The sequence below is a fragment of the Bos javanicus genome, chromosome 25 (genome assembly GCF_032452875.1).
Source record: "Bos javanicus breed banteng chromosome 25, ARS-OSU_banteng_1.0, whole genome shotgun sequence".
In the NCBI taxonomy this organism is placed as follows: domain Eukaryota; kingdom Metazoa; phylum Chordata; class Mammalia; order Artiodactyla; family Bovidae; genus Bos; species Bos javanicus.
Window position 1 is genome coordinate 18,625,109 of NC_083892.1, and position 13,244 is coordinate 18,638,352.

At 41.7% G+C, this 13,244-nt stretch overlaps 1 protein-coding gene and 1 pseudogene across 12 annotated transcripts in view; one reads left to right on the top strand and one right to left on the bottom strand.

Moving 5' to 3' along the window:
* DCUN1D3 (defective in cullin neddylation 1 domain containing 3) overlaps positions 1-13,244 on the bottom strand; it is a 60,246-nt gene that overhangs the window by 31,701 nt on the left and 15,301 nt on the right. For 2 of the 12 annotated variants that reach the window (XM_061401357.1, XM_061401352.1), the window contains one exon: positions 111-241. The exons of the other annotated variants lie outside the window; for them this stretch is intronic. The gene's annotated coding sequence lies outside the window, so the exon portion shown is untranslated. The remainder of the gene's footprint in view (positions 1-110; positions 242-13,244) is intronic. 12 annotated transcript variants of the gene reach the window in all.
* On the top strand, positions 2,265-4,502 carry LOC133238349 (mitochondrial import inner membrane translocase subunit TIM44-like; annotated as a pseudogene).

Sequence of the window (13,244 nt, forward strand, 5' to 3'; positions counted from 1 at the left end):
TCCCAAACTTGAGCAAATTGTAAAATCTCATGACAACTGGGTGGACCATGAGGATGCTATTTGAAAGATGATATGACTAAGAGAAAAAGAATCTTTCTTGTAATTCTTACCATCTTAAGCATCCTTCAAGCAAAAGTACCACAGAGCACTTTCAGCTGCTTTATCCTACTGTGTATGCTTCTGTCATCTTCACATTTCCAAGGAAGAACCTCCTCCCAGCACTCAGACACCACGTGAATGACTGCAAAGTAAAAACTCCTGTAAGTCTTCCCCTATGCAATAACATGATCAATCTTCTGACTAACATAGGCTACTGGATCTAAACCACATCCTATGAAACTGAAAGACCAGACCTGACCAGAACTTTGCTCCTCTCTTGGTTTCAATTACTATTACGGAAACAATTTCTCTTTGGTGTCAAGTACTAAAAAGTCTATTTAGAAAGTATTCAGGTTTTGAAGACAGTGATAGGAAATGCTCACGTTAGTGTGTCTTTATTGGAAATATATTCCCTGTAGGTTGAAACCTGAGGCCCAGTGTTTGGACCTTTTTTTCCTTTTTTTTTGGTCAAGTTACTTATTTCACAAATGTGCACTCATATGGCATGAGACCAAAGGGTACATTAATGAGGGGAAAGGTAAGCAGATAATTAAATTAAAAATATAGGGGACTGGAATGCAAAAGCAGGAAGTCAAGAGATCCCTGGAGTAACAGGCAAGTTTGTTCTTGGAGTACAAAATGAAGCAGGGCAAAGGCTAACAGAGTTTTGCTAGAGAAGGCACCAGTCATGGCAAACACCCTCTTCCAGCAACACAAGAGACAATTTTACACATGGACATCACCAGATGGTTAATATCGAAATCAGATTGATTATATTTTTTGCAGCCAAAGATGGAGAAGCTCTATACACTCAGCAAAAACAAGACCGGGAGCTGACTGTGGCTCAGATCAAGAACTCCTTACTGCCAAATTCAGACTTGAAGAAAGTAGGGAAAACCACTAGGCCATTCAGGTATGACCTAAATCAAATCCCTTATGATTATACAGTGGAAGTGACAAATATATTCAAGGGATTAGATCTGATAGACATACTGCCCATAGAACTATGGACAGAAAGGTTTGTGACACTGTTCAGGAGGCAGTGATCAAGACCATCCCCTAGAAGAAATGCAAAAAGGCAAAATGGTTGTCTGAAGAGGCCTTACAAATAGCTGAGAAAAGAAGAGAAGAGAAAGGCAAAGGAGAAAAGTGAACAATGCAAAGAAATAGAGGAAAGCAACAGGATGGGAAAGACTAGAGATCTCTTCAAGAAAACCAGAGATACCAAGGGAACATTTCATGCAAAAATGGGCACAATAAAGGACAGAAATGGTATGGCCCTAACAGAAGCAGAAGATATTAAGAAGCGGTGGCAAGAATACACAGAAGAACTGTACAGAAAAGATCTTCATGACCCAGATAACCATGCTAATGTGATCACTAACCTAGAGCCAGACATCCTCGAGTGCGAAGTCAAGGGGGCCTTAGAAAGCATCACTATGAACAAAGTGAGTGGAGGTGATGGAATTCCAGTTGAGCTATTTCAAATCCTAAAAGATGATGCTGTGAAAGTGCTGCACTCAATATGCAAGCAAATTTGGGAAACTCAATCGTGACTACAGGACTGTAAAAGATCAGTATTCATTCCAATTCCAAAGAAGTACAATGCCAAAGAATGTTCACACTACTGCATGACTGCATTCATTCCATATGCTAGTAAGGTAATGCTCAAAATTCTCCAAGTGAGGCTTCAGCAGTACATGAACCAAGAATTTCCAGATGTACAAGTTGGATTTAGAAAAGGCAGAGGACCCAGAGATCGAATTTTCAAAATCTGTTGAATCATGGAAAAAGCAAGAGAATTCCAGAAAAAACATCTAATTCTGCTTCACTGACTATGCTGAAGTCCTTGACTATGGATCACAACAAACTATGGAAAATTCTTCAAGAGATGGGAATAACAGACCACCTTACCTACTTCCTGAGAAACCTATATGCAGTCCAAGAATGGACTGGTTCCAAATTGGGAAAGGAGTACATCAAAGTTGTATATTGTCACCAGGCTTATTTAACATATATGCAGAGTACATCATGAGATGTACTTGTGCTGGATGAAGCACAAGCTGGAATCAAGATTGCCAGGATAAATATCAATAACCTCAGATATGCAGATGACACCACCCTTATGGCAGAAAGTGAAGAGGAACTCAAAAGCCTCTTGATGGAAGTGAAAGAGGAGAGTGAAAAAGCTAACTTAAAACCCAAAATTCAGAAAACTAAGATCTGGCATCTTGCCCCATCACTTCATGGCAAATAGATGGGGAAACAACAAAAACAGTGACAGACTTTATTTTCTTGGGCTCCAAAATCACTGAGAAAGGTGACTGCAGCCATAAAATTAAAAGACACTTGCTCCTTGGAAGAAAAGCTATGACAAACCTAGACAGCATACTAAAAACCACAGACATTACTTGGCTGACAAAGGTCTGGGTAGTCAAAGCTGTGGTTTTTCCAGTTGCCATGTACGGATGTGAGAGTTGGATAAAAGGCTGAGTGCCAAAGAATTAATGCTTTTGAACTGTAGTGATGGAGCTTCTTGAGAGTCCCTTGGACTACAAGGAGATCAAATCAGTCAATTCTAAAGGAAATCAGTCCTGAATATTCGTTGGAAGGAGTAATGCTGAAGCTGAAGCTCCAATACTTTGGCCACCAGATGAGAAGAGCCGACTCACTAGAAAAGACCCTGATGTTGGGAAAGACTGAAGGCAGGAGGAGAAGGGGATGACAGAGGAGGAGATGGTTGGGTGGCAACACCAACTCAATGGACATGAGTTGGAGCAAGCTCCGTGAGATGGTGAAGGACAGGCAAGTGTGGCATGCTGTAGACCATGGGGTCGCAAAGAGTTGAATAGACTGAGCAATTGAACTGAATGATCATTTTCAATGCTTTCTATTAAAACTCTGCCCTAGCACACAGGATCCTCCACCATGGCAGCGGCAGCACTGTGGGCAGGCTGGTGCTGCTACCCACAGAGATATTTTGGCAGCAGAGTCCATCTCCTGTCCAGCCACAATCTAGGGGCACTACCCCATGGTACCCACCAGCTGCCCAGCCGAGGGGAGAGCTAACCCTGTCCAAATCCTATGCCTCTGGAAACAGAAAAGGGTTTCTCTCTGGTTTGCTCAATAAAATCAAAGAGGAATTAGCCAAAAACAAAGAAATGAAAGAAAGTATAAAAAGTTCCAAAACAAGGCCAAGAACCTGGAAGAGTCAGATGTGTTCCAGGAAGCCAGGAGGAAAGACAAAACCACTGAACTGAAAACCCAGTGGACGAGCGAGGTGATCAGGAAGAAGCTAGGGGAGATCATGGGCATTGTCAAGGAGAGTCTTGACGAAGTCAGTAAAAGTGACCTTGGCAGAAATATCAAGAAGAGTGTGGAAACAGCAGCCAAGACCGCCAAGCAGTCTACCAAATTGGTGTCCAAAGGTGGGGAGAAGCTCGGCTGGACCACTGCCTTCAAAGCCCTCTCCCAGGACGTGGAGTCTGTCAAGGAGATCGACGAGAGCATCCTGGGACAGACCGGGCCCTACCGGTGGCCTGAGCGGCCCTGGAAAAGGAAGGAGTTCGACGGAGAGAAATTCAAGGAAGAGAAAATGTTTGAGGGCAACGAGGAGGCGCTGCGGGTCGTGCTACACAAGGACTCCAAGTGTTACCAGCAGTAGAAGGACTTCAGGGACAAAAATGTGGTGTTCAATCGGTTCTTCAAGATGAAAATGAAATATGACGAGAGTGACGACGCCTTCATCCGGGCGTCCAGTGTACTGACAGACAAGATCACAGGCTTGCTGGGAGGCCTGTTCTCGAAGATGGAGATGTCAGAGGTGCTCAGAGATCCTGCGTGTAGACCCCACCATCAATAAGGACTGCTTCCTGTAGCAGTGCAAGAACAACATCATCCCCAACGTTCTGGAAGCCATGATTTCCCAGGAGCTTGACATTCTCAAAGACTGGTGCTATGAAGCTATCTACAGCCAACTGGCCAACCTGATCCAGCAGGCCAAGGGTCTGGCCCTCCAGTTGCACTCCTGTATCGTGGACACTGACAACATTGATATGGCCATGGGCACGATGATGCAGCAGGGGCCTGTGCTGATCATCCCCTTCCAGGCCCAGATGGTGATGCTGATCAAGAACTCCAAAGGCAAGGTGGTCGAGGGCGACCTGGAGACGGTACTGCAAATGCTGTACGTGGACGCTCTGCCAAGACAAGGACAAGCTAAACCCCTATGTGGCCGGGCAGCTCCTGGACATTTCCACCTCCAGCATAAAGCAGGTCTTCTGAGCACGGTGGCCATGCCCGGGCCCTCCGGGACTGACGCTCACTGAGGACACGTGGGGGACTGGCGTCTACCTGCAGCAGCAGGACTTCTGTCAGCTCTGCCCTCACTCTGCCAGGCCGGCTGCAACACCAGATGGATGGGGTGGGAGGGTAGGGGGCTGCATCAGCCCCTGACCCAGTGGCAGGTTGCTGGCCAGAAGGCTCCAGACCAGGCACTCCTTCCCAGGACCGAGCAGTGGGGCCTGGGCCCACTGGCCACATCAGCGATGCCATTTTATCTCGTTCTTTTTAAAAAATAGTGCCCTTGTTATCCTGTATAGAAGCAGAGATTTGTAAATAATAAATCACCAAAGTGAAAAAAACAAACAAACAAACAAAAAACGACTCTGCCCTAGCAAGTAGGCCTTATTTTCCAAAACAATATGAAAAACATCCTAAAAGAAAGCAGTGGTGCACAGGCTGTTTTTGTCATCACCTTTGAAAAGTTGAAGATAGCTTTGGATTCCAGAATAAAATGTACATACATACACACACTCATACTCAAATTTTGCAACCCAGGACTGGGGGGGCGGTCCATGAAATTACAACTTTTCTGAATTGCCTGAGGGTTTTACCTGCACTGCAACCACCTCCATTTCTTTTACTCAAAACCAACTGCATATAGTTCAACTCCTACAGCTGCCCTTCTGGGAAGGACATGCTATGCTTTGGATGCAGAATGATAGGGTCTGTACAGCCCAGCTCTATTCACTTTCCACACATACTTAGTCACCCTGCATCTCTGTTTTCTCACCTGAAAATTGGGACAAAGGGTCACTGTGAAGAATAAATGGCCCCTTCCTATCAGAGGATTTCAGTTCAAATGCTGAGATGTATTCCTTGTCCAACCAATCTAAAGTACCATCGCCCTCTGACCCAGCACACTACTTTATTTCTTTAGCACATACCACTCTCTGAAATTCTTGTTAACTTATTTATTGTCCACTCCCCCTACCAGAAAGCAATTTCCATGAGAGTGGAAATTATTTTATTCAGCATTTTGTCCTGGGCACCTAAGCTTTATCATGTAAGTGTTTTGATATATCTATTGAATAATACTCTCTGATATTTATTGAGTACTCTGTACAAGGTACTAGTCTATGCACTTAAATGTATCAACTCACAATTAAATAAATGATAAGTACGACATGCTTAGCACTGTCCGTAGCACAGTTAGTTCTCAATAGATGATAGCTATTTGTACCAATTCTATATTGTTATCAAATACTCAACAGTCAAGGAACCTAAGCCCTAAGGATGTAGAGTAGGCCTTAATTTCACCACTCAAGAGCTGGTTCCTAAGATCCAATCCCTGGACACCCTGCCTCTCAACACCCCACTACCCTCAAAGAGAAAACAGGAAATTGTCTCATTGTTTCAAATTATTCCCTACCTCATCAGTTAACCAGATAATGTGATACAAACACAGCTTCTCAGTCAGCAGTATATAGTCCCATCTCTCCTTATTCTACAAGTTAATTTTCACCTCAAACACAGCAAAAGCCAAAATTTGAAGCTGAAATTGGGAGATGTTCACCCTGTAGTACCTCTTTTTGACCTGCAACTTAGTCCCCTGGAAAAAATCCACATAATAATGGAAATCAGTCCTGCCTGTCGTTCAAGCAAGGGTGAAAGTCCAGACAGTTTATTCAAGCCATAGCCGTGCAGCACTGTACGAAGATCCAAGGGTTCTCCAAGCAATGAAAAACCTCCTGGTGCTGGTCCAAACTGCTTCTTCTCTATCACAACAAACAAAGGAATGACTTTTAGGTGTCTAGAGATGTAAGGGCAAAAGCCAGCAGCTTGTTTGCATGCTATTATACAGTGAACATGAAGAACTCACTTTAAGTTTTACACTACTTAAGATATTTTTTTCCACTGTAGTATTTTTAAAAATTTGCCTGATGACAGATTGGCTTTTAATTCTGAGGGATGAAGCACATTTCCTGTAAAGAGGATAAGGGATGTGGACCATCAAGGCTCTGCATCTCTTTAGAACCACTGGAGACAATAGACTATGTTTCACATAACTGCCAAGAAAAGGCCAAAACCTAAAGTACTAATCAGGGCCTTCACAGCCAGATGTACTTGCCAAGAAAGCAAAGGGCAGCTTCCACCTCTGCTGGCTGGCAGACCAGCCCACACATTCTGCTTAGCCATGTGAAACAGTCAGCTCTTGCTCTTCCCACCCTTAGGCCTAGTATTTGGGGTAGCGACACCAGTGACTTTTCTAGGAGAGTATTTTCTAAAAATAGAACTTCCACCTTTAGGTTTAAAACTGAAAAGAAAAATATCCAGAATTAGAAGTCTGTTTTAACACAATACATTGAAAATTGTAAGTTTAAAGGCTGGTAGTTGGGGACAGAGATCACAGTACCACATGACTTCTCAGCAAGTCATAAAAAAGAGTACAGGTTGTTTAACAGCAGGCATCTCCAGTAATAGAGTTAAGAAGTCCAAGTGCCAGACGGAGGAAAACTAAACTGACACTCCTCCTGCATTTGTTTCAGCAGTGACGGGACTGACACAAATGAACCGCAGCAGCAATTTACAAGACAGAGTCATTAGTAAACCTTTTCTGGTGGCTAGTTGAAGAAGAAATGTTTGAAACCCTGAATTGACTCATTTTTCAGAAGTTAAATCAGTTTAATGGGGGGGGGGGGCAAAACCCTCTAAATGACAATAAATCACTAATTGAAACATTACAGGATTCCTAACAGCCATTCTTGATTAGCATACCTTTGTGTCAAAAGCAAAAACCAAGTGCCAGCATTTAACAGCAAGTTGCTGTTAAATCAGTCTGGTGGAACTAGATGAGAACAACAAAAATTAATCTTCAGGCCTAGATGGATACTGTCTGGATAATAAGATGATAAAGACCTCCTCAAAGGGCTTCTGGGTACCATAAATTATATAACAAATCTACTTCTGCCAGGCAGCCAGGATTAACTCCTATTCACTCAGCATGGGCTAATCAAAATGGAAGCATTATTATCCACCACTGCTCTGAAAAAGACACAGCAGGTTGCTTACTGCACATCAGTTTGCTGACATCACTACTCATTGTAAGAGAAGTCACTTAAATACTTTGCTAAACTTAAATACAAGTTTCGTACTTGTTTCTTACAGGTCAAAAAGAGAAAAAACAGAAAAAGAAAATATTTCATTAACTCCTTCCTCAGTAAGTTCTTCTGACTGAATATTTTTTATTGTCTATGATGACCCCCTATTATAATAAATAATTATTTCTACTATGCATTCAAGGCTTGAATGCATTCTGCATTTTACCCCTATGGAACATATATATTCATGGCTCTCAGGAGCTGGCAAAAAATGACAAGTACAGAAAAGATGTTACTGTTTTAGTGACTACATCTTAGATTACAGTTCCAAGAAGGCAGGAAGTGTATATGGTAAAATGAAAAGGGCTAACTGGCATCTAACAAACACTTTCTAAATTCAAATCCATGTTCTACTCTTTCTCAAAGTTAAGGATAATGTTTTTCAAGCCTACTTTTTGAAAACATGGACTTCCCTGGTGGTACAGTGGATGGACACCTGCCTGCCAATGCAGGGGACATGTGTCTGATCCTTGATATTGGTAGATTCCACATGCTGTGGAGCAACTAAAGCCTGTTGCACCACAACCACTGAGCCAGTACGCACAACAACTGGCGCCCACACTCTTTAAGGCTCGTGAGTCACAGCTATTGAGTTCGTGTGCTGCAATTACTATAGCCCAGGCACCTAGGAGCTTCACAAGAGAAGCCACTGCAATGAGAAGCCAGCGCACTGCAACAGAGAGCAGCCCCCACTCGCCCCAACTAGAGAAAGCCTGTGCACGGCAATGAAGACCCAGGGCAACCAAAAATAAGTAAACACATTAACGCAGTTTAAACTGCCTCTTTCAAAAAAGTACAGTAGAATACAGTCATTTTTTTGTTTAGTATATTTAAGTCTTTCAGTCACTGTAAAATGAGAGCTTGAACTAAATCAGTGTCTTTCCAACTTGAACTTCAACAATCTGTGAGAAACAAGTTATATCCTGACCAAATGCATATATATACATACACACACATACAACTTATGAAGCAATATTTACTCACTTCGATGATGAACTCTAATTTACGCTGCTTCTTTTTTTAACTTGGTTTTTAATTGTTGGTTATAATCCACTAAGTAAATAATAACAGGTGGCTCAGTGGTAAAGAATACCTCTGCCAATGCAGGAGATTCAGGAGACTCAGGTTTGACTCCTGTGTTGGGATAATCCCCTGGAGAAGGAAATGGCACTCCACTCCAGTATTGCCTGGGAAATTCCATGGACAGAGGGGCCTGGCAGGCTACAGTCCATGGGGTTGCAAAAGAGTCGGACATGACAGGACACCCACCTACAGCACATAATAAGAAAAATTCAAGATCAAACTTAAAGATTCCCTCCAATATCTTTATTGTGCCAGACACAATGCTAGGCATTTTAGAGTTGTGACAGCAGTTAATCCCTAAAGCTGCGCTATGAGGCTGGTACTTTTTTTAACTGAAAAATTAAAAAATATTGTATTAATTCATTTAAAACATCACTGCTATATTTAAAATAGATAACCAACAAGGACCTACAACAAGCACCCCCAGAGAATTCTGCTCAATAGTCTGTAATAACTAAATGAGAAAAGAATTTGAAAAAGAATAGATACCTGTGTTTGGATAATCACTTTGCTATATATATGAAACTAACATAACACTGTTAATATAAGATAAAAATTTTAAAAATAAAAATAAAGACACATAATGTGTTATCATATATGTATGCATTTTAAGCAAGGTTATCGAAGTATGTATAGTACAAAGAACAAAAATATTGAAGAATTAGGGAAAGGGGAAGTCTAAGAAAATAATGCTGCTGCTGTTAAGTCGTTTCAGTCGTGTCCGACTCTGTGTAACCCCATAGATGGCAGCCCACCAGGCTCCGCCATCCCTGGGATTCTCCAGGCAAGAACACTGGAGTGGGTTGCCACTTCCTTCTCCAATGCATGAAAGTGAAAAGTTAAAGTGAAGTTGCTCAGTCATGTCCGACTCTTAGCGACCCCACGGACTGCAGCCCACCAGGCTCCTCCATCCATGGGATTTTCCAGGCAAGAGTACTGGAGTGGGGTGCCATTGCCTTCTCCTAATAGCTTCTAAAAAATAAATTATCAATAATAAATCATTATATGTTAACATAAATGACAATTTTATGAAAAATAACTGTATTTCCAAAAACTTAATAAGAACAACAACATTGTTTTACATTTTCGCAAATGTCTCTAAGGTCTGGCTTAGAAGACAGCTAATTTCCCATATGTGCTTCTCATTCAATCTTTTGTGATATAACACACCATGTAGACTCTATAAAACTCCTGAGAGAATGAAAGTATAAAGGACAAATGATGTTAGTACTACTAAGAAGAGAATCTGGTTTTTCAGATACTATGAAAAGTGTCTTGGGGATCCTCTAAAAGAGTCTCTGGGAGTGAGGCTGGTACTCTTGATGTTCCTATTTTACAAATAAGGGAATACACTCAGAAATAAAGCACCTCACTTACGACCCTACACTGTAGCACAGACAGAGAAGCTCATCCAACATTTCACCAGTTCCCCCAGCTTCCCAGCCTCTTCAGTTAGATGAGGAAATGTGTCCATTTCTGGCCAAACAGGTATAGGCAGAAATGACACAATGAGTTGTAGGCAGATGTGATACTTACATTTCCAAGCCCAAGCCTAAAGGTGCACAAGACATCTCAGCCATCTCTTCCCTTGCCATGGTGACCAAGACAATACAGATGGTACAACACATGATGTTGGAACCCACATCAGCTTGGGTCTCTGAGCAACTTCTGGAGCTGAGCACCTTTTAGCCTAAAACCCACGTGGGATATGCAAGCAAAGAACTTTTCAACAGATTATGACAAACTTTGTTAAGCTCTAACTCCTGAATATCTACCATTCCCTCAGTAATTTTACAGTTCAGGCCTCTGCCATCTTTACTGCAGTATTCTCTCAGTACCTGCTTCTGGGATTGCTCCCTTCCATCTCTCTTCCAAACTGCCACTGGAGTGATCTTTTCAACACACACATAGCCCATGTGAATATGCCATGCCTCTACTCAGAATTATTTAATAGCTCCCCTTCACCTACAAATACAACTTTAATAAGGTATACAAGGTTTTTTTTTTTACTTTAGCCTCAATTACTGCCTTTCTCCTGTTCACTCCACATCCCTCGGGCATACTGAAACGTCTGCCGCTTCCCAAGATGCCATGGCCTCTCAACCCACTGTAGTTTTACACATACTGTTACTTGTGTTTGGAATGCCTCCTCCTTCTCTACTCTTGGTATTTCAATCCCAGCTCAGATTTTACTTCTTATAGGAATCCTCTCCTGACTCCTTCAAGGTGACCTAGAGCCTCTCTGTCTCTTCACACCTTCACTTGTTTTTATATCCGTTTTCTTACCATAAAGCTTTTAAAAACAAGGTCCACAAAAGACACTCAAATTTACTAGATGAAAATCTGGTAGCATATAAACACATTTATTTTCCCTGAAGCACTATGCACCCCATTCTAGAGTTGATCCTTAAGAAAAATTCAGACTACACATACTTCACTTTAAATATAACAGTGAAAGAATCAAGTCTGGAGGCCAAGACTTAACAAGACTAGTTTTCAGCTTCACAAGTTCTCTATGAAAGACCCACATTCCATCTGGGAAAGCTGCTTCCCTGCTCATGTATGTCTAAGTTGAAAACCACATAGACTGGCTTTTCTTTGAAAACAGTTTGTATCTGTTTGGAAATCTTGAGTAAAAACAACCTTCAAGTATGTTTTTAAAGGTTTTGTCCTGTTAAACCACTATTATAATCTTTTGCTTAAGCTTCCTGAGTCAAAGGTACTAATGCTGGAGACATTCAGAACTTGGTTGTGAGTGAATCAATTTAAACACTGTACGCAAATAGTAGAGTTTCAAATCAGAAAAAGGAGGAGCTTAGAGGCCAAACTGCCCAGAGGGAAAGAAAAACTCTGCTTCCAACTGGGGAAAAGGCAACTGTAAAAGATTTTTACCTGTTACTTAACTTTTTATTATCTCTTTCTGCTGGGCCACGGAATGGTTGTGAGCTGGAAACTTAGAAAAGCAAATGCTCTAATAAATTAAGCAAGTCTGGTTCTCTAAAAGGAAGGTTTAAAGTCAAGAGTTAGAAAGTCTCTGAGTACACCTTTTTTTTTTTCACTTTAACTTACCATTAAAGTTCAAGTTTCAGCATCCTAAAAGGCTTTATTTTAGAAGTGAAAAGGCTCCCAATGAATAAAAGGTTAGCCTACCAAGAGAAAACCAAAGTGGCGCCAGAAACGTGTAAGAATGGCCTGAAAAGGTTTTGAACTCTACTACTACGTTTGCACATCTTTCATTCTGACTCAGTATTAAATTTATCTTTTTAAATGTGTGGTCCTAAAATAAATAAATAAATAAATTGTGGTCCTGAGTACTTATACTCCATAGATGGAGGTTATACTATCATGGAGATAACTATTTGTATGATTGGGAAAGAAGCATTTTTTTATGTGCCTAAGCTTCCCTGGTGGCTCAGACGGTAAAGCGTCTGTGGGCAACGCAGGAGACCCGGGTTTGATTCCTGGGTCAGAAGATCCCCTGGAGAAGGAAATGGCAATCCACTCCAGCACTCTTGCCTGGAAAATCCCATGGACGGAGGAGCCTGATAGGCTACAGTCCATGGGGTCACAAAGAGTCGGACAAGACTGAGTGACTTCACTTTCACTTTTCATTTTTAAAAGCCCAACTATTCAGCTGCCCACAAGAGATCTGAACCAAGACCGACTGATCCAATGGCAATTTCCTAAGAAGAGAAGGTGTTAAACAACCTCACTCTAGGTTTGCAAATTCTAGTCTATAGACCAAGGATAAAAGTCACAATCCTTACATATCCCCTTTCAGAATTTCTCCAGACTCATCAGCAATTATCTGTAAATAATGACTAGCCTTTGCACCTAGGGAAATAGTTGTTATTCAGTTGCTAAGTCGTGACCCCATGGACGGTGGCATGCCAGGAGTTCACTATCTCCCAGGGTTTGCTCAAATTCACGTTCATTGAGTTGGTGATGCCATCCAACATCTCATCCCTCTACCACCCCTTTCTCCTCTGTCTTCAATCTTTTTCAGCATCAGGCTCTTTTCCAACAAGTCAGCTCTCTGCATCAGATGGCCAAAAAGTACTGGAACTTCAGCTTCAGCATCATTCCTTACAAAGAATATTCAGGGTTAATTTCCTTTACAATTGACTGGTTTCATCTCCTTCCAGTCCAAGGGACTCTTAGGAACCTTCTCTCCAGCACAATTCCAAAGAATCAATTCTTCAGTGCTCAAGTCTTCTTTATGATTCAACTGTCACATACATACATGACTGTTGGAAAAATCATAAATCTGACTATACGGACCTTTGTCAGCAAAGTAATGTCTCTGATTTTTAATATACTATCTAGGTTTGTCACAGCTTTTCTTCCAAGGCGCAAGCGTCTTTTAATGTCATGGCTGCAGTCACCGTCTACAGTGATTTTGGAGCCCAAGGAAAGAAAATTTGCCAATGCTTCTACTTTTTCCCCTTCTATTTGCTACGAAGCGATGGAACTGGATATCATGATCTTAGTTTTCTGAATGGTGAGTTTTAAGTCAGCTTTTTGACTCTCCTTTTTCACCTTCATCAATAGGTTCTTTGTGAAAGTCGCTCAGTCATATCCGACTCTTTGTGACCCCAGACTATACAGTTCATGGTATTC